Here is a 20,323-nt window from a genome sequence, read left to right as displayed (position 1 = left end):
CCATCACAGCCTTCTGCTGACTGCGACGCTACCCTTTAATTTCCCGACAATAGCAAGCACCAAAAGCACACCAGAGCTTGTGTGCTTCTAAGGATCACATGAGCCTGTGTGCAAGTTACTTGAGAATTAAGCTCAGAAAGATGAACTTTACAGTCAATACCTAATACGCTGCAGCTTCCACCTTAACTCATCTTGCAGCCTCTTCTTCACAGTGCCATAGCCTAAGCTTGTTTAGGTCTTTCCTTAGTTTCCAGTACCATTTCCAAAGAAAAATCTATTATCGTCTAATCCAAGGCCTATCACCTATATGCTAGTAAGCTAGTCCAGGAAAGAGAGTTTACGTTAGGAAGGGACTTCTATGCACTAGCCAATAGAGTGCTAGGTGTGCCAACTACACGTAACTCTGACTGTCTTACGAAATTACACAAAGGTACTTGCGAGTAGGAGCTTTAGGCCAATACAATTCTTACCATCTATTACTAGCCCATAAAAGAGATGATTTGTTTTCTTTTTAAACATGCTTTCTTCTGTGTCCAAAACAACTGTTCTGTGAACGCTGTGCTTTCCTGAACCAGACACGACTGATCCTAGCCTAGTCACGTGATCTTTTCCAGTAGTGACAAATTATACAGATGAGCCAATGAATTAAGTACCCTACAAAAAACGATGATACCAACAAGTGGTACTAAGCCGAGGGATATGTAAGGATTTTACCATGGGCAAGTAACCCCTGGGCTCAAGAGAACACATGCATCACTGACGTCACGAGTATGGCCGGCAAATGCATTAAGCACAGCAAATACAACAGCTGAGATAAAAGCCGTTCCCTTCCACTTCTAAATTTGCAGTGGAAGTGTTCCAGAGTTTTCCAGTAAGGCTTACCTTGACAAATGCTCAAGTTTCTGTCGCTGACCAGCATAGTAGCTCTGAATCAGAGGATAGTTGTAGAAAGGTCGAGACAAATGCATATCATCATCTACAGGCAATAACGTAAAAGCAAGTTAAAGAAACAATAGCACGTTTTTCGACTAAAATTTTTGACTAAAAAGACAGACACAAGGTAAGCATCAAGAAGCCTCCAACTCTGAAAGAAGCCAAGCCCATTTCTGCCTTTGCCAGAAGAGATGTAAGAGACAAAACTCAATTCCTTCTTGTCTCAAGCGCCATTTCAAGCTTGCAGTTGATGTAGCATTCAGAACATGTAGCGTTAGCTGAAGTTCACTATAAAAAACACCAGTTCTCAAAGGGAATGGCTTTTTAAACATGTCATGTGAGCATTTGTAAAGACAATTAGGGCTTATAATCTATCCAAATAAAGAAGCATTTCCAAGGCGTATTATTTCCTCAAGCAATACATAAAAAGTTCAAAACATGCAGGTAGTGCTTTTACTGTCCAAACAAGCATTCCAACAGGCGTTTGTTGCCTAATAGTAATTTGTCTAAAATCCCAAGTATTTCAAGCTGTGGACACAAGCAGCTCCTTGAATCAGAGCCTTATTGCTATTTCTAAAAAACATCCAGGAAAGAAACTGCTTGCATTATTCTACGCTATGTATTTGAAAAACCTGTAGAATCTCAATTTCACCACCAGAGCTTCTCGGCATACGTTGTCACTGAACCAACACGACTTGCTGCTGACGAAACATTTACAAAAGCGTGGCTAAGCACGTGTTCCTAGGAATCACTTACTGGACAGTCTCCTTGGTACAAATGTCTTACGGTTTATGCTTACCTAAACCCTCTGGAAGGAGACTGGCTCGACAGAACCAGATGACCACTCGTGCGTACAAAGAAATGAGGCTAGCTACCACCTTCTTGTTTGTCAAGTCTGCAAAACCTGAAAAAAGGCATAGGATGATTTTTGTTATGCAATTCCTTTCCTTTTTACAAAACTCCCTTCATCATACTACATAGAAAATACAAAAATGACCCGGTAGAAATCTCTCGTCTTTGCATTTTCTACTCTGTATCGCTTTCTTATTTGAAGAAAAAACCCACAATCACCACCAAAAGAGAAAGCAACCCCTCCAAAGAACCAGATTCACTAAAGGTTAACATAAAACAAAATTAAGCCTGAACTGTTAAATACACGCAGGAAGACAACACCTGGTTTTCAAGTAGCAGAGATTTTTACTAGAGCAAAGGGACAGTCTTTCTTTTTCTCAATATGCCAAGAACAACTTATGATCTAAAAAGCTATAGAAACTCAATTAACTTACTTTACAAGTCACTCATTTGCGCTTCCTTTATCTTTTTTAGTAATTTGCAATTCAATATTTGCATGCAATTATAAATTGCTGGCTAAGAATTAAAAAGAAACATGTTGAGCATTACCACACTCAGGTGCTGCAATTTCAACCCAGTTGCTTGCATAGCTTCTTGCTGAGTGTAGTCTCCCCTAGCCGCTTGCATGAACTCCACAAGAAACTGTTTCCCTGAACTCAACGCATATTGAGTGGTCGTCCCAGCTTCTCAGATTTAAGCCCCTTCGCCCAGCTAAATTTAACCGTCTTCCAATCACCAAACCCAACAAAAGCTCACGTTCCCACAATTACAACCCAAGCATAATTCCAAACCTTAAGAAAGCATACCAAAGATTTAATAATACTATGACAAACCTTTTTCAGTCAGCTCTTGTGCTTCTGTTAGAGAACAGTTTAAGATTGTCCTAAGGTTGCTCAAAAGCAACTGGCAGTGCTGAAGAGACTGTAACGTCTGTGGGTCAACGAAGTTGCAAGAGCCATCAAAGAGCGGAACACCTTTTCAAGAACAAACATTAAAGCATTAGCCTACAGAGCAATTTCAGAGTTTCAAAGCACACTTAAAGAACCGCGTGCAATGCCATATACCAGCAGATTACTGGATAAGCTCAATTAGAAGGAATGATTTTATGTTTGTGGAATGACTACACTAGTACTCACATATTTGGTCCAATTCTTCTTTTGTAGAGATCACTTTGTTCCATGTCCACTCAAGAACAAGCCGTAAATTAGCAGCAGAACTTGGCTGCTCTTTAAAAAGAGACAACAAAAAACAAACAAATCAACAACTTCAAACTAACCAATATATAACATAAAAACAATGTAAAGAAGTATTACCTTCAGATGCCCACTGTTTAATGCACCCAGTCAGAAGTTCTAAAGAACCTGTCCGGACAGCAGCTGACAATACCGCTTCTAACTGCTCCTTCTAAACATAACAGACAAAGTAAAATGAGAATCTTACATACTTTCAATAGCTGAACCAGCAACAGCACAACTTCAAATCACACTGTGGAAGACCCTTTCTATGCTTGTTTGTGCAGAAGCTGGTTGACGTTGGAAATGTTTAGTGAGCTCAAACTTAATTCAGAATTATTTGTTACAATCTGTGCAGTGGCTCAGAAGTTATGATTTGGCCAAGTCTGGGAGAACAAAGAATTCATTGCTTCTTAAACAGTCAAATAATTTTTCATTTTCTCCATTCTGTCCTCCTTTTTCAGGTTAATCAGGGATCCAAACCCTAACTCAAGCCTAAGCAGGCAGTTGGACTGATGGGTAATATAGAAGTAACAGCTTTCGCCGCCTTCCACGACATTTTTGTTCTTGCTCCTACAGCAACGTTGTATTCCGTTCTAGACACTCAATCCCTGATCGTGCTTCAACAATAGACAATGGTAGTTCTAAAGTCCCAAGAGTGGACCGAAAACGTTGCCATTGGCATAAAACTGGCAGGGTACAATTGCGATTCTGCGTGTGGATGGGCAGGATGAGCATAGAATGGTCTCTGACACTGAAAGCAGTGCAACAGAAAACTTAGAAAAGCTACATCTCTTGACAGTCTCAATAAAGATACAGTAAAAGATCACCTCCTTCTGCAAGCCGGTGCAAGTCATATGAACGACTCCGGAGTTCAGCAAGCACGAACCATCTGCAGAAACAAGGAACGTTTGACAACATTCCATGCTCTCACAGTTATGTTAGGACCACTTTATTTTTTTTAAACAGCAATATCTGGAAAGCTATAACTGAGTACCCATTTTCTTCGTCAGATCGCAGGCAAACCTTTTTTAAAAAATTATTACTGCGTGTAGAAATTTCATCTCTAGTGCTATCGAGGTGCTGTGCTTTGAGCTTCAGTTCAAAGTCATTTCATTTTGTAACCATCACCACTTCACCGGCTACGTGACAAAAGCACCAAACCCCAAAACTCAGCAGAATGTCAGATGCATTTCACAACATTACATACCTTGCTGGTACAATGTAATCAGAGCTGGGTTTGTGGGGGGTTGGGGTTTTTTGGTTTGGTTTGGTTGTTGAGTGAAAAACAACGAACAAGAGAACCAGTAAATGGCGTTGGACCTCAATTTACGCTTCTCGCTGTTAAAAGCGGTGAAATACCTACCCAAATTATAGGTGCTTGGATGAAAAAACTGCTCCGGTGGTGGATAAGAAGGAGGAAGTCCCCGACTTAGACTCCGCTCATGGACCAGAATATCCAAAATGAGGTTTGGTGAAGTCATACTTATTACAGTATCCAGTGACCACAGTGCAAAATAGGGGCAATCATGAAGGAACTCTTCTGGCCTTAAAGAAAACAAGTGCATAAGCTGAACGCTGACTTTCAAATGAATTATTTGCAGGGATGTTGAGAACAACTTAATGAAAATCTACCTTAGCGAATCTGGCATTTGAGCATGATACCAGCGATTAATGTCAAATACACCCAAATAAGTAGATGGTTTTCTCTGACTACATGTAGTCACTTGCCAACTGAAGATTGATACGCTGGTGTCAGGGGATATTACTGGAAAAGACAAGACATTGTTTCTTATTTGTAGAAAATATGATACAGCTGCTATTTTTAAAACACCACTTTCTGCTTTGGCTTAATCCTGTTCTATCACTCCTGAAACACACCACTTGCTAAGAATAATAAAAAAAATGATGTACGGAGTAGCAAACATCCCTGTGGTAGGTTTCAGTCATACTGCCCCTTTTTCTCATTCAAACTGTATCAGTTCTAAGCCAAATCAAATACACGCTTACTAGCTAATTCGGTTTTCCATACATGAAGAGTTGACCAAGACATTTAGCTAGATGAACAGTTTAGCAAAAAAAGATGTGCTAGCAACACATACATTGCTACTTTCAGAAAGCAGACAAATACTTATTGTATACACTTGTATTGCTCAGCTGACATTATTAATTTCCAGATTTGAGTCAATTACAAATTTTAAGAATAGCTCCTCCCCAGCATATTCAGAATGAAAGAACACAACTAGCACACAAAAATAAATACAAAAAGAACCCAAACCCAACAAACAGGAAAGCGGAATAAAGACTGTAACATAAAACATTCACAATGCTGCACTCCAGTTCTCTCAGTAAGTGGAATGGTCTTTCTTCTCTGGGGAGAATGCATTCTCCAGATGTAAGAAGCAAAGTATGTGGTATATCGTTCACCCTAATGGGGCAAGGAACAAGACGACACTTTGTTTGGCAAAATGATTCTCTCTTGAATTCATCATGACCGTTTAGGGATCCTCACACACTTTACTAGGTTGCATTATGAACTTCTGTGCCGTTTCAGTTTTGTTAGCCCCTGAAACTGCCTTTGAAGATAGCAATTATTTTCATCATTCAGAAGACAGCTTCATTGCTAGCCTCAACCCACATCCAGCAGAAGCTCATGTGTGCCTAGAACTTAACTTGGACAGATTCTGAAAAAAAGCTCATTAGAAACCATCAGAAAAATTACAGGTATTTCTCCATGCCTCAAACTTCATAAAAAGGAGACAGAAAGGTAACATTCCTAAGCAAGGGAGAGAATGATCTTACTGTTCCAAGACAACAGCTGGAGGAATAGAACACTGACATGACCCCACCATACATCGCTATGGCATGTCAGCAAGCATAAAATAAAGGCTATTTTTTCCTTTAAAGGAGTCCCACATAACTTAAGCACCCAATTTTTCTTTTTAAATAAGCCCAACAAGCTAGTCTATACAGATATTTAAGCCTTGCAGACTGTGGGTACAGAGCAGCATTCATCGCTTAGATTCCGAACCCATTTATTTTAGAATAGCCAAACGCGGACATCAGAACAAACCTTTGTTAATGCTATCCTCTCCGTCAGCATGGTTGGGAAATTTTTCTACAGTCTGACAGCTGAGTAATTTGGTATTGCTGGCCTCCCCTCTCAGGGGAATGGCTCCATTCGTGAGATCTAAACTGCACTTTTCGTCACAGTATTCCAAACCCTGGGGAAAAAATGAAAGGAGAGAGAAAAGGTCATTTGGAGATGAAAACATACATTATACCTAAATACGAAAGAACGTATATCTCTAATATAATATGCATATTATAGTGTATGTTTCCCACGCGCTTATTTCTGATGGCAAATAGAAACTACAGCTGACATGCAAGAGAATTAAATGCCAAATCGTAACAGGTAAGCTTGGCTGCAAAGGCTTTGCACGCTTTCAAAAGTTAGCATTTCCCTAACATTATTCATTTCTAAACATGTTCTGCAGAATGCCTTGCAACATCAAGGTTTCTTTACAAACCTAAATATATATCTACAAAGAGATATCCGAAATAATGCAACACGTCATATGCATGCAAAGCTCTTTGCTCCATGTCTTGAGAACAGAACTGAGGTAGGTAGAGAAGTCATGGCATTACAGCAGCTAAAGCTCTTTTGAGAGGTGTTCTCTATAAGCTCACCACTAGAGTGAAAACGCATCTCTCTCTCTAGTAGCTATGAGAACTTCTTACTGCTTAGCAATCTCCTTTCAAACCACGTAAGCTCTTACCAGCTCCTCCTCTAATCTGGTCAGAGACTAATGGGTGAAATATCCCTCAGTTCCTTCACCGAGCACACCCAACAGCAAAAGGGGAAAACAGAGAGCACGTGGGATGCACATGGGCAATGCGTTTAGGATCACGAATTCCTACGGAGTCAGCAAACTACGTTGGGATATACAGAAACTCCAGCAGGATTGTGTTGAACCTCTGATACCACCATTTTCTAAGCAAGCATTAACTGAAATACTGCCTCTCCAAATACAGCATTCCTTCAAACTGTCTACAATGCAACACATGAATGTGTGTATTGTGGACAAATAGCCGCTCTACAATTAAGAAAAAACCCAAACAAACCACCAAACAAAACAACAACAACAACAACAACAAAACCCCACCAAATTAAATTTTAATTTAAAATTCGGAAAAAAACTAATCAGGGTGCTCTGTTCCTCTAGAGCATCGTACGTTTGTGTCATAAAAAAAATGCACATAAAGATAAGGAGATGACATCCATATTTAGACCACGCTGAATGACTTGAAGATATTTATACCTTGTCACCAGGATAGGTAATGCATTTTAAAGAAACACCACCTTTTCCAAACGCCTAACCTTCATCTATTCAACAGCAACATTTACAGATGAGGAAGGAGCTTTCCCATATATAAGGAAAAAGGTCAACATTTAAACTTATTCAAAAAAATCAAAACGCCCCGTCCCTATTGAAACGGAGTACCACGATGCAAGAATCACCCCTATTTCATTGCATACCTATTGAGAACATGCAAGAGAAAGTATCAAAAGAGGAGGAAAGAATTGCTCGGAATTAAGATCGCTTCCCCCTCAAAAAGATTTTGGAAGAGTTTCAAGCATACTACCAAAGAGAATTATACATTATACAGATGCGTCTGCTATCTGTTACATCTCTGAGATATAATGATACCTCACCTCTATTTTAAACACAACATCATCATTGGAGCCAGTTCTAACAATTTACGTCTACTCTTTTGACCAAATCATACCACCGGTTCCTGTATTGACGTATTTTGCTGGCTTTAAGAGTAGATTTCATAGGTAACCCAGCCAAAAAGTAGAAGGAGATATCTTTAGAGCTCCTACATTTCAGGACCAACACTTAAGAGAGACACTGTAGACACGTTTCATTTGAAGTCCTGCTGACAGAGCTCAAGAGAGAAACAAGAATATATAACCCCAAAGATCAGAAAAGAATAAAGCTGCATGACCTTACTTTAAGAAAGGGAGACAGACAGAAGCTTGCAGTTTGGTTAAACAAAGCTATTCAAAGCCCTATCTTCTCTTCTGACATGCCGTTAATCTGGTGTTTAAATGAAGAATAATTTTATTTGTAAAAGCTGCTTCCTCCTCAGCAACTGAATTTATATGGGCTCTCTGCAGATGAATCTAGTTGGAACACACGCCGCCGCAGTATGAAATGGTGTGAGTTGTTGTCAAAAAGTATGGACAAAGGCCATGCCCAAGAAGACGCAGCCAAAGATTACGGTTTTTTAGTCACCTCTGAATTTTGATGGTAAATATTACCCCTGCCAACTTAACTGATACTCGCTTAGAGAAAACTACGATTTTCATCCTTTCACATACGTGCACGTCTTACCTCATACATGACCTGTCCTGATGCCAAGCGTTTTCGGTCACCAAATGCTAACTGCAACAGACGTAAACTCACAACATCACCTTCACTGAAAGAGGTGTACATTATGAAATTTGATTACAAAGCTGCTTTATAGCCCTCATTATCATTTTATTAGATCTAGACTGAAGTTTTCTTAATAGCGCTCTCTTGCTGAAGAGACAAACAGCACTTCCCAAGACATGATAATTGGTCACATTTGGCCGCTGAATCAGAAAGGAGGAAATTTTGACACTAACCGCTTCAGGGGCAAATGCTAACCATACCCTTTGAAAGCTTTACTGTGTTGTATGGGCTAAAACTTGTCGGAAATAGTTCTTCACAGGGAAGAGTTCTCAATCAAAACTGCTTTAAAGTCAAACTTAAAAAGATTGCCACCCTATGAACAGCTGAGCTGATTAAATAGCTTGCTGATGCTGAGAGAGAGAGATACCTTTCTCTCCTTCCCTCACCACCAGAGTTCCAGTCCCTCTCTTGCATATGCTGCCCCCTTCCACATACCGATTTCATCCATTAGCCCAGCAGGAAGCCATTGACTTTTCTGCTGAACAGTGATCGTTCTCTGCCAGGTGAGCTGAACTGGCTCATGAAGGCTCCAGAGACTGCTAAAGTTGGCACAAGGTAATGGACAGTACTGTCACCTCCCTCCTTTAGGGGCAGCAGGCTGTTATGTCGGCACGGTTAGTGTTCTAGGTCTGCAGCCTCAACTACTGTGTTAATGCCATGGTGTGAATATCAGACAAAGCATGAAGCAGTCATCAAGCAACAAAGGAAATCACTTAAGAATGCAAGCACTAAAATACAGCCACTGTTGCTTTGCCTTCTTTCAGAAGAGAGGAACTCCTAGGTCCCTCCTTCACGTCCGTTGAATCCTGTCAAAATTGCATTGTAAGCTTAACAGCTTCCCTACCTGAGAGAATCTCCCGCACAGCTAAACAAACAAAACAAATATACAGGTATTAACTGTACGTGAACAAATATATCTATATATATAAAAATTAATTCAGTGGCTAATAGTAAGTTTTTCTTCACCTTTCTTGTGTAGACTGAACAGCCCACAAGTAGCAACAATTGCGAGGATCATTCTCAGGCTCTTGAAAAGTAACAGCATAGACAGGAATCCTTCCTCCTTCAAGCTGAGAGTGGTGCCTACAGGTTAAATCACATTATTAACATACTTAAGCCTTTCAACATATGCCCTAATTGCAGGAACTTCTCCTGAAAAATAATTTTTAAAATCTGTTTTGTCAAAATACACACATTTCCTGCTTTCACTGAATACTACTGATAGAACAAACTGTCATATGGAAACCAGCTCTATCACATCCTAACTGCTTGGCATAACCCAAAGAAGCATGCTTTCCACAATTCCTCAATCCACAGGCACAATACGGAAAACAATCCTAGTCCACTGGGGAGAAGGCGGTCCCATTTAGTCCATGTATGACTTAACAGTTATTTCAGAAGAGGATTTCTAAACCTTCCAAGACTATACTCAGAATTTCAGTCCCCGAAAAAGTTCTCTTTAAATTAACATACTTCCTTAAGCAAAACATTGAGAGCCCTGCACCTCCAGGCACGGCCAAGTGTAAAGGCCTACTTACTCCCTCTGCAAAGTTTTCATATTCCATAGTGACAGGTAGCCATCTGAAAAACCCACAGCGAGCTGATTGCTTCTGCTTATGTAGCACAGGGTTGATATTGCTGTTCCTGAAGGATTTTGTAATTGCAAACAGAGATGTCTCCCTTCTCCGGCCACAGTTTCTCTTCTTTGTGCAACTTCAGCAGGAATTCCAGTGACAGCTTCCAGACCTAGACACCCAACACCACGCAATAAATGAATGCGTTATGCCACTGAGGTTGCATTTTAAACACTGACGTGACAAGGTGTATAACCTAATTCTACCGTCCCAGGCAAAATACCCCTTTATGCAACACTGGTTCTGCTATTTCCATTTTGTACGTTTTCAAAGAACGCAACAACTCTCTGATCGGAAACTTGTTCTCACTCGTCGTTCAAAACCAGGTAAAAGTGTAGCCTTCATAGACAAATTCTTCTTGGACTCTGTAAATCAGGAGTTTGGGCCTCATGACGAAGCTATTTGAAGTGACATCAGCTCCTGAAGCCACTGTTGTAATAGCCAAAACAGTCTATGCAATCTGAACACACAAATCAGAGATTTCGTTCATCCAAACGCATGACTTTTGATAAGTCGGGTTGATTTTAAAAAACAAGCCTAAAATTTGCCCCAAGTCAATTAACAGAAGCAGAAGAACATTCCCAAGAAATAGGGCACCTCTGACACAACTTCCTATCAGGCAGCTGCACTGACTCAGATGGGAAAATTCCTACACCTCACTGGCAAGAATCATAGTGACATGGGGATCTTGGTGGGAGGGGGGCATTTATAACATTAGAAGGCGTATTAAGCCACTCCCATTTTTAATCACTTCAGCACTACATGATGTCAAACCGCCGCCTGTAACCAGTAGCCATGAATGTCTGCACACGAGTATCTTCAAAGTGGGATGCATATAGTTTCTTTAAAAGACACAAGATTTCTGACTTTTAAATTCAAGCTTAAAAATGGCAAGCTTACCCGATGCTTCTCTTTCATTCTGAGTGCAAGAACAATCATCCAAACAAAGGTCAACCAGAAGTAGATGACCAACATCTGTAGCCACGGCTGCCACTCCGAAGAACCATCGCAGACTCTGATGTAGGTGCCGAGTGCTCGTACTGGGTCCTCCGTGATTAGTTATGGGTTCTATGGCAGTTACCTGCAGGAAAGCGACAAGTTAATATTGAACTGAATTAACTTCAGCTGAAAAGGTCCATTCTATTATTACAGCTTACCAATTGCCACTCCCTACTTAGAAATAATTAACTCTAAGAATTAAACACAGAAAACCAGTTATATGCAAGAAACTTCATCCTATTTAAGGGACTTAAGTTAGAAAGACAAAACTACACCTAGTTCTCCCACTGCTCACAGCCCATCAGCACTGCGATACAGTCTACGCCTTCTTTGCCAAACAGGTATTCGGAGAGATCATGGCTGTAAGTCAGATGAGGCAGCGGACAAGCTGCATGGTAGACACACCATTTTCCATGGGAATGAAACATTTTTGGAAAGTGTTGAAGGGAGATAGTAGCTTAGCAAAATTTACATGAGTCCTCATTTAGAATAAAAATAACCACCAGATAAAGTCAGAAAAGGTGTAAATGCACAGCAGCACTTTTAGGAATGTTAACAGAAACGTTAAAAGCCAGCCTAAAACAACGGCAAAAAGAACAGCAGCTTGTTAGAGAAAGAGCTAACTCCAGCTAAGGAAGAAGCGCACACTGCTCTTGAACACGTGGAGCAGTCTGCACGCAGCTTTATTACAAGGGGAAGACAGACCTTTCAGCACCTGCAACACGTCCCAGGACTATACGGACTGCTCTAGCAGAGATACAAGCGCACAAAGACTCCGGCACTAAAGCTATACAACAAAAGAACAGAGGCTATGGTTTAGCCTTCTTACAAAAAGCAGCACGACAAAACCAGGAACCTTTACATCAACAGCACAGTTTGACAGGAAAGTAAAACAAAGAAGTGAGCATCACAAGGCAGTCCATTTTTTAATACATTTCCCCCGCCCCCCTCCACCCCCCAAGAGGTGGGGAAAAATAACCAAACCCCTAAGCCCCAAAGTTTTCTCCTCTCCCATATCAAGCACTTGCTGGGACTACACTGCCTGGAAATCTACCACAGAATTTACCTTTCATCTTGGTCACGAGAATTCTAATCTTAGAAGTACCTACAGTAATTTGGACAACTTGGGTTTCTGTCAGATTTATAGGAAAGCTAATGAAATTTCCAATCTTCAAAATACTGTACATATCTTGCTGCAGAATTAGCCAAAGGTCAAGTGTTCCTTCTAACTTCTTTTTCTTTTAAGATTTCTTTCCTTGTACAACTGGCCCCAAAGGAATCTCTTCCATTTTTGCATACGGTCTTCCAAAAATGTTGCCTGGTTTTAACACTTCAGTTTTCCACGTAGAAGCTCCTGAAACTGCATATTTTTCCACTGCGCTATGCACTGGCTTTTCATATTCTCCCAGACTACTGCCAACTCATTCTGGGAATGAAGAAAGGACGCTGTTCTCACCTCACTGAATCTGAATGCTACCCTTCTGCCTCATACAAACCAGCAAAATTTGAACCCTTCCATAGTTCTGAAACATACAACCATTAGAAACCAATTCAATATAATGAATGTTTTAAATTCAGATTTGCTTTTACTAGAATCCAGTTCAAATAATACTCCATTAACTCTTTCAGTTGTCTGCGGCATTTCACCTGTACATCCAGAGGGCAGTTAGAGAGCACAGAATCACAGAACCATTAAGGTTGGAAAAGACCTGTGAGATCATCAAGTCCAACCATCAACCCAACACCACCATGCCCACTAAACCATGTCCCACAGTGCCACGTCTACACGTTTTTTGAACACCTCCAGTGATGGTCACTCCACCACCTCCCTGCATAGCCTCTTCCAATGTTTGACCACTCTCTCAGTAACAAAATTTTTCCTAATATCCAGTCTAAACCTCCCCTGGCGCAACTTGAGGCCATTTCCTCTCGTTCTATTGCTAGATACATGGGAGAAGAGACCAAGAAAAAAAAAAGGAAAAAAAAAGAAAAAAAAATTATGCCTAAATTCTTTCTCAGCTTGTGAGTTTGGGTTTTTTAACTCATTCTTTGCTCTCTGAATGACTACACATCTGCTCTTACACTAAAAGGCAGTCATACAGTCACTATAAATACCCCGTATTAATACACTAATGGCTTGACACCTTGGACCAGAGTTGCTCAAAGTTAGGGTTAACCTGTAGAACTTAGTTGTCCACTGAAGATATACCCACACGGAAAACAGTCCAGAAATTAAGGTGCTCATCAAAGCCTTAAAACAGTAACAACAAAAACTGCAGAACGTGATGTTAAGACTAGGTCTGCAGTTTAGTTTTAAAAATAATCATTATGGAAATCAGAGAAACGTTCAGGCAGATTAAAAACGCATGTTACATAATGTATAATTTGGAAGTATGAGTTACAGAATAAATTCAAAGCATAGGGACAGTGGCCAAGGGCAAGTTTTATCTACTTGTTTTTGCTAACCCTTACTCCCACTCACAACTTAGAAGTTAACAGTCCGACTAGCAATACCTGTGGCCTGGCTATGCTGATCTAACTAAGCTAATAGCAAAAAGATAGGAAGCAAAATGAAAGCAACAGGCCAAACATGCTTGTCATCAAGAGCGTTGAGGGCATAAGAGCAGAACTTCAGGTAAGCTTTGGCTTTATTCCAAAATCCATAACCTTTATCACACAACAGCCAACTTTTCCCCCCAAGGCTTCTTCGTATTTTCTCCTGAACCATTGCCTTGCGGTATAGAAGAACTCCCCAATACAACGGGCAGGTCTAACTACGTTCTATTTCAAATCACTTTGGTAGACGCAGATTCGGTATGTGACGTGATCCTTCTTAACCTTTCCTTTTCCTATTCCCTGCTTACGTAGATCAAAGAAATAAAACTTAACAAAGCTATGACCTTTTTCACAAACATAGTTTACTTACTGATTATACGCTGATGTCAGCACAGAGCTTGTCCTTCCACCTCAAACTCTAAGATTTATCAAGATGATAGGCAAACTAACACAGCGGAGCACCAACCCAACTCATATCTTTAGAAATTACCACAATACAAATGCTTACTGCTAGTAATCGTGCTGTAGCACTACAAACAAACAAAACTCCCTCCAGCTGTATTCTAGCAAGTTAAACCAAATCACATTATGGAAAGCTGAGTAACAGAAAAGTATTTATTTGTGGCAGATTCTAAGGTGAGAAAAATACAGGGAATCTGGGTTTTCTATTAACTGATGCTGATTCTTGTTTACATTAAGACAATGAGACTAGGGGACATTACGACACTTGAGTTTATGGGTTACAGAAGACAGAAAAAAATGAGTAACATCACACCAGTGCATCCCATCTACACAAACACAATATTCAATGAGCAGAGATTCAAGGACTTCAGACTGAAAGTCAATCTTTCAACAGTCTGTCAGATACCTCACTCAAGGCTCGTTTTTCCTACTTAGGTCAACACAAAAATGTGTTCTGCTCTGAAGTCAGACCTGCTTGCTAGCCTGAGATTCATGGGAATGTGTCTCAGTCATTTACAGCACAACTGTGGAAGTTTGAGGTATTTTAAAGACATTATTTCTGACAGAAATTAACCGTTTAGGAAATGCATGCTATGGACGCTTGAAAGAGTGGGGTTTTTTCCTTTCTGACTCTGGCCAGGAAAAGGTATTTTGCAATGCCTTTTTGTGGAAGCGGAGAATTAGGTAACTATGTGCTCTACAATAAAAGCAGGAAATTTGGTTTACTCTCAGTAGACTCAGAAGATAATGGTACCATTAAGCCCAAGATTTTACATCAAGGCTCTCTCGACTGGATTCTCTGAAGTGACAGTACGTTAATGCAGTACAGAACAAAACACCTCCTACAAAGAGGCGCTCCAAAGCTTTTCCTGAAGCAGGATTATGCAGCACCTAACAACATAAAACTTCCTTTCGCCGCTTAAAAAGTACGTACCCTTCCTGGAAGAACAACTGCTTTAACCACTCTCGATATTCCAAGGTCGTACAGACAGAGAACACTTCCCGCTGCTTCTTCCAACCCAACCAGTAGTCCAGGTCTCTTCTGCCAGGAAAACTCCTTTACCACACGAACAGTGGGACGCCGTTTATTTACTCCACTGAAACGATATGCAGAGCGCCGCTCTCCTGTCACAGAGTTCACCACCTCCAGTTGAGGACCACACGCCAACCATGCTAGGCCATTTCTCCCTGTAAGAGAAAAGAAAGCCGACTAAAGCAACTTTCCAACACAAGACTCAAAACAACTGAAAAAAGTCACAGTCACTGCCCCTTTCCTTCAATAAAAGGCCCTAACGGAGGAAGACCGACTTCCCTAATTCTGGTCAGTTCTCTAAAATCACCCATTGAAATCCTCAAGCAACACATCTTAACATCAACCACCTTTTTATTTTGCATTTGTACTTGTCATTCCTGCACTGAAGAATTTTGATCGTTTGGGATAAAGATTGCAATATATTGATCTATAGTCTTTATACCATAGTCGGCTTGGTTTTGCTAGAAATCATCTACATACAGACGGGAATACAAGTCTTGAAGCATACTTCAAACATAACAAATCTAAGCCAATTCATTTTTAGTTTATAAATTTCACTTGACGCGTGCCTACTTTGGGCAGGGATTTGGACTTCAGCAAGAGATTGTCTTAAAACGGGCACTGCGTTAGTAAATCTAAACTTTTACACGTGCCGATCACAGAAAGAATTTAAGACATTTGCTCCACTGAACTGCTTCAAACTCGAAGGAAGTATTAACTCCATTACTGCATTGACAGTTAGGCAGATAGATTCTACCTGGTCTTGACAGAAGCCTCGACATCCAGCTCGGCACCCAGCTCTGCTTTCAGATCACCTGGAAAGTCACCTACCTAATCTGCTTAGCCACTTCCAGCAGCTCTCGCTGCCTACTCATCTGCATCCTATTAAATACTTTGGAAATACAGCTGCAGCGCTTAACAGTGCTGCCCTCTTCCTTCTGTTTTTATTCAGACTAGAAAAGAAAAAGCAGGGGCTTTTGCCGCTGTAACAGTGTGGGAGAACTATTTCTGCGTGTGATGTTATGACGGTCATAGAGCTTGAGCTGGTGCAAATAAATACGGCCCAAACCAACACTCTTACTTTTTGCAAAACTGCCTTGTATTTAAGCAGAAATTGAGGAGAGCTCACTGACTCAGCAGGTTTAAGTAAATTATTCTAATAGCACAGGATCGGTGCACGTGGTTGTAATTTCAAAGTTTAACTATACTAATGTTTTAATATTAGCATTTTCAATCGTTACAACATCCTTTTTGTTCTCTCCAAACTTGATGCATCTTAACAGCGCCAACCTGACACAGTTGATACTATGACCCTATGCTTCAGGTAACCTCCAGGCCGTAACAGCTTTATACCACCACCAAATTTAAGGGAAAATGCTCACCTCTAGAAAGCTTCCCGCACAGCACAGAATCTAGGGGTATGCCATCTTCCCCAAGTGCCTGAAGAGTCACCTCTGGAAACTGCAGCAGACTGCTCGTTGCCCGAGCCGTTAGCTCTCCCATTCTTCACTCTAAATAAAGAAAACAATGCAAAAATAGACTCATGTCAGCCATAAATAGTTTTGAGCTTGACAGAAGTTTGCCATCTTTTACTCCTGCAGAAAGAGGATTTTGTGAGCGAGTTAGCTGGTGATTTAGTGAGTACCACTGGGTCATTTCTTTCCCACTTAGGCAGAAAACCTCCCCCAAATGTTTTAGGCAAAACCCCTACATTTAATCCAAAACCAAAGTTTTAGTCTTAAAAGCCACTAGCACAACAGAGACTGTCTGTATCAGAATTCTGGAGTCAGGCTTACTTCACACAAGTGCACCCTACACATTGTCTTGCAGAGGTTGTGCGGATGCTCCACAAGTTCTCCAAGAAGCACAGATCTACAGCAGAAGGTGAGAAGAAGAAAGAATTTTAGCTCTCTAGCCCAACAGCCCCCAACAGCTAAGATCCTGTATCTGATGCAGACCATAGCCTTGATTTCCCTTTAAATGAGAAAACAAACAAAACCAACACAGATCGGAATTTGACACTAGAGCCAGTTTACCCAGCTACCTCCTATGGTTATTCTCTAACAAAACTATACTTCCATTCAAGAGTTGCAGTCCCTGCCTAACGTGGCTAAGCTAGCAAAAGTTCCTAAAGCCAGTTCTGAAATTGCGCTCTTTTTTACATTGCTTGTTCTACCTGGACAGATGGATGGAGGTGCCAAGTGTCGCGGTACAGACCACACACGCAGCCTTCCAGCACAGGGAGACAGTAGTTAATAAGGCATTTCCAGCGTACCACACCGCTTGCCCCTCTCAGCACAAGTTCCGGAATCACAGAATCACAACAAAGAGGATTCCAATCCCTGGAACCCACGTGGCCCAACCCCCCCGCTCAAGCAGGGTCACCTAGAGCAGGCTGCCCAGCACCGTGCCCACACGGCTTTTGAATAGCTCATTCTGAAACGTACTTTTACGAGCAGTAACCTGACAAGCTGAACCTCAAAAGCATTTGCAACACGTGCAACAGGCCCTGGTTTTTGGTGACTCTCTCCTACCAATTTAAGCATTCTCTCCACCACATAAGGAAAACACTACCACACCAGCAAAGCCTTGTCACCGTTATTTCTCTAAAACCGTACCTGACAGCTTACTAGGTAGAAGAAACAAAATTAATAGATGCCTGATGAAGTTCATTTCACTGTCCTAAAAAAGCAAACCCCAGGCAAATCAATGCAGGAAAACGAGTTGATGCAGTCAGTGAATGAGGAGCTGTCCTCAGCAGAACAGGATACAGTCCTGTGTGCCCAAACGCCTGTGGCAGCTGCCAGCCAAGACTGATACAACCGTCCAGACTAAGAAGGCACTTGAACTACCACGTTTAGCCATACACACCACGTGGGGTTCAGCATTCCCCACAGAATTAAGTCCCTAAATTTCCCATAAGTTTACCAAGCACGATCAGGAAGCAATTATTAGACCTGAAAGACTGACACCACGCTTCTTTCCATTGGCAGAAGCTCCAGACCCGGAGTCACCTTCCTTCATTAAGGAAGAAGTCAAGCACTTTTGTTTAAGGCAGCAACTTTGCTGCGTGATGCGTGCTTCGTGCAAAAATCAAGAGACCCCCACAAAACGCGCTGGATTCCTGTAAAGCTGTGCTCTCCCCATTAAACCCAGCCCTCTTGCCGCGATCGCCGCTCTACGCAGATAGCGAATTTCCTGACACCTCCCTTTGGCAGTTACCCATGTTGAAGCAAAGAAACGGTTCGTGTAGAGCAACTGGGAGGGGAGCAGCATATGGCCTTTCAGCGAAGGTGTGCCTTGAACGATTTATTAAGCAAGTCACCATCAGACCCCGTCTTTCCCAGAGCAGCCTGTCACGCACTCCTTGGCTCTTACACGCCACAGCCTCCTACTGAAATGCTTCTGTCTGGCTAAATAAGTCACGTTGAGATCGGTTGCTTTCAGAAACATGCCCCAAATTAAAAGCAGTATTAACCTTTTTTAAGAAAAAGAACAAAGAAGGCGTCTGCCCCACGTTCTAGGGTGTTTATCTCATGACTGGTTTTACAGGGAATATCTTTGGTTCTCCCTGTCAAGGACTTTGAAACGACACAAGCCTGAGCTGCTTCGACATGGCTCGGTGCATTCACTGGCATCTCTTATTTCCGTAATAATTTCTTATAACTACAAAATGAAGACAAGAAACTATAATGTAGTTAGAAGTAGACAGCATATTCTGTCAGCTGAACTCATGAGAGATTTGATATTACATTGTGGACCCCTAACCAAGGGCTACGTTATTGCCAGTTTACCCAGGCTTAAAAGCCCCTGGAAGGTCTTGTCGGGGCATTGCTGGCAGAGAGGTGTGTGAGTAACAAATCTGAAAGATGACAAGAAGGGGAAAACATCAGACCACAGGTTAAGGTATCTGGCCGCGATGCCTGTTACTGGGAAACTCGCCTGAGCCACGGCGGCATACTGGTGCTCCCACTCCTTCCGGGCTTCCTCCAGCCGGGACTCCCTCGTTGCCCGTGTGCTCCGGATCTGCCGCTCATGCTCAGCCAGCAAAAACCACACCTCTTCTGAACAGCTTTAACCAGGGTATCTACGTGTAAGATAGCAAACCCCGTGAGGGACGAGGACCAGCACCGTGGCAGCCACGCAGCGTGTTCACAGTTGTTCAAAATGTTCTCTGCCACCCACTTTGTAAGAAATCCACCGGTGGACCTACCTCAGCTGCATTCCCACCACACTTCCTCGATCTTACAGATTACCAAAGATGCCTCCTGATAACGCTTGGGGAAGTCAAAATCTACTTGCTATTTATGCTGAAATACGTACGTGTTTCGTCGGCTGTTGGTGGCCCTGTGCTCCCGAGCCCAGTCAGACTGGACAACACTTTGTTATTTTCAGCCTTCAGTCTCTTATAAGCTTCTCACCGGGAATTGCATTTACCACTGCTTTGTGGTAATATGAAAATCCATAAAAGACAAAACAGAAGCCGGTACCCAGATAATCCCAGCAAACAGCAAGATTTCCTGTCAAAAATTACTCGTCTTCCCCCCCACCCCCCCCCTTCTTTTGCTCTTTTCCTTGTTCAGAAATATCCCATGTAGCTCTGGAACTTCACAAGCGAAAAGGTCTCACGGCCACTTTGCTCCTCGGGTGGAAGCATCTGATGCCCTCTCCTGTACTGTTACCAGCAATCACAGCCTGGTTTGGTTTTGCCCCTGCCAGCCCAGGAAAAACCTTCTCTTCTGCAGCTAACCCTAACCGGCAGCAACGTAGCCATAGCTGCTGTGCCTCCAGTATGTGGGGCAATGTGGGATGGGATACCTGAAAACCAGCCCTCATCCACTGTAACTGTGGGTACGCCAGGTAGGCAGACAAATCCCCTGCAGAGACAAGTCCACCTGCCCCGGCATGGAGCTGGCTCAGGCGTGAGGAGTTTGTTGGTTTGCGTTCATCGGCACGTGAAAACAATTCAGCTCTTTGCAGGACTGAACTGGGGCTGGAAACATTAAAACTTCTGCTCCTGATATCTCCTAACAGCCAGGCTGCTGCGGCTACGAGCTTGCAGAGCCACGATCCATCCGCTTTGGGATAAGAGACGTCTAAGTGCCTGACCTCTTTTTA

The sequence above is a fragment of the Gavia stellata genome, unplaced genomic scaffold (assembly GCF_030936135.1).
Source record: "Gavia stellata isolate bGavSte3 unplaced genomic scaffold, bGavSte3.hap2 HAP2_SCAFFOLD_51, whole genome shotgun sequence".
In the NCBI taxonomy this organism is placed as follows: Eukaryota; Metazoa; Chordata; class Aves; order Gaviiformes; family Gaviidae; genus Gavia; species Gavia stellata.
The sequence above is the reverse complement of the archived record's forward strand: the minus strand, read 5'-3'. Positions refer to the sequence as shown.